At 41.6% G+C, this 2,185-nt stretch overlaps 1 pseudogene; it reads right to left on the bottom strand.

Moving 5' to 3' along the window:
• The window catches only part of LOC109967567 (protein FAM57B-like), a 9,345-nt pseudogene that overhangs the window by 2,617 nt on the left and 4,543 nt on the right, over positions 1-2,185 (bottom strand).

The following is a 2,185-nucleotide window of genomic DNA, read 5'->3' on the forward strand; positions in this document are numbered from 1 at the left end:
AGTGTCAGACCGTTTACCTACTGTAGGTGTACTACAAGTAGAGAAAGAGCAGCACCCGACAGCTGAAGAAGGTGAGCAGCATGACAACTCCGTTCACTTTGTGCAGCAGAGTGTACTGCTTCTTGAACTGAGACAAAACAGAGAGCGAGTCGGAGACAAATGCAGAATGACTGAGGGAGACAGAACTTATCATTGTGACAAAAACAACTTCTCAGTGTGGTAACTCATGTTCCCATTTTTCTTTTCTTCTGTATGTGAAGATACATGTGCTACATTTTTTTTAAAGATACATGACTCTGGATCAGTTAATACTGAGATAATTCTTGACCTTAAAGAAAAACTTCAGCTTCTGATAACACTGTTTATCATAAGTCATAATTTGCCTCCATATACCATATGTGTATGGAAGCAAAACCTGCATGTTCAGATTTATCTGCATCATAACGGACAGGGGCTGTTAGGTTAGGATTACCTGGATCAGGACTTTCCCCAGACTGACGGACGGTGTGCTAAGCTCGGCCAGGAACAGAATACCCTGGAAGTAATCACCTTTCCCCTGCCTCCACAACTGACATACACATACAGGCAGACAAACAGTAAAAGTGTTCTGTCAAAATGCCATTTTAGATATCTGTGCAGATTCTCAGTCATCCAGGTCATTTTAGATATCCAAAATGCAATTGTGGATATTCAAGCGAAACCTTGATCAAACCAGCTGACCATGTATGACCTCCCTTTTCATTGTTATGCAAGTACCATACAAATCTAAAAGTCACAGAGGTCAAAAGTGGGCAAGTCTTTGTTTGGCTGTCTAAGTGAAGTCAGACTTGGTAATTTTCTTTACCTTAATGAAAACAAGACAGTGTCTAATATTTGCTGGCTCGAGTAACACAGGCTTAAATCTTGGTGCCTTGACTTCTTATGCGAAACCTGCACAAACGTTACAGCTAAATGAAAATTAAAGACTACTTACTATAACTAGTGTCTACTATAGGCTGCAGTGGTCATTATTACTCAGTTGCCAGTTTATTAGGTACATTTACTCAAACGCCATCTAACTTATTAGTACTGCAATAAATCCTCCTTCATACAGGTGATAATGTTCAGATTTAGGGAAGTTCTGATCCAACTCTGATCATTTTGGAGGATGATGTTTGTGCTGCTGTAAAGCTGCACTGCGTTATACTCTATTAATTTGTTCATCCCAATTATATCTATCAGTAAGACTACATTACAGAAGCTGTTCTTTGTATAATGCAGTACAATTTCAAGTCTTAACTAGATGGTGTTTTTTTTGTCTTTATACTGACTGTGGCGAGAGACACAACAGAAGTTCTGGACTGGCTTTGAACCAGGGATGTTGCAGCTTGTAGTTAGCATCTTAACCGCTAAACCAGGGGGTGCTCATATTCATTACAGTCACAGTATGAAAGTGTTGGACAGAACAAGTTTGACTGATATATCTATTCTTTGAACTCTACCAGAGGCTAAAATGTAACATTTGCCCACCGGGTGGTATTAAAGCAAAAGTCACAGGCCATTAAACCATTGGGCAACATCCTCATGCTTGTTGCCACAGTTACCAGTGAGGCAGGAAAGCAGAAGACCACCATGAAGATGTGATGAAGCACCATGAATAGCTCCTGTCGCAGGTAGCCCATCACAGCAACTACCATTGGCCTGACCCCACCCTCCTCCTCCTCCTCGTGGCCTTTGACCTGCAGCTTGTGCCAGTAACACAGAAACATGGCATAGATGTCGTAGGCGAAGTAAGGTGTGGCAAAGAGGATATAGGTGTCAGTCAGCCAGTGTCTGGAGAGGCAACAGGACAAGAGGGAGTGATGAAGAGAGGCTTAGATATAATATATACAGTATATTATATATTTATTGTAGACATAATAAATACTGCACTAGCTGTCTAGAAGAAACAACCTCAACTGAGAACCTGAGCAAAATGTATCTATGACTACGTTCACACTGCAGGTCTTAATGCTCAGATCGATTTTTTTTTTGCCGAAATCCGATTTTTTTTGCGCTGTTGTTCACACTGTCATTTAAATGCGACTGCCATCTGTCTCATGTGTGAACGGTATACGGCCCTGAGGTGACCCGCATGCGGAGAAGAGGACGTGACGTCAGACGCAGCGTACTGTGTTTGCGAAAATAAAAATGGATGCGGCTCGTG

This window comes from Monopterus albus, unplaced genomic scaffold (genome assembly GCF_001952655.1).
Source record: "Monopterus albus unplaced genomic scaffold, M_albus_1.0 scaffold131.1, whole genome shotgun sequence".
NCBI classification, from domain to species: domain Eukaryota; kingdom Metazoa; phylum Chordata; class Actinopteri; order Synbranchiformes; family Synbranchidae; genus Monopterus; species Monopterus albus.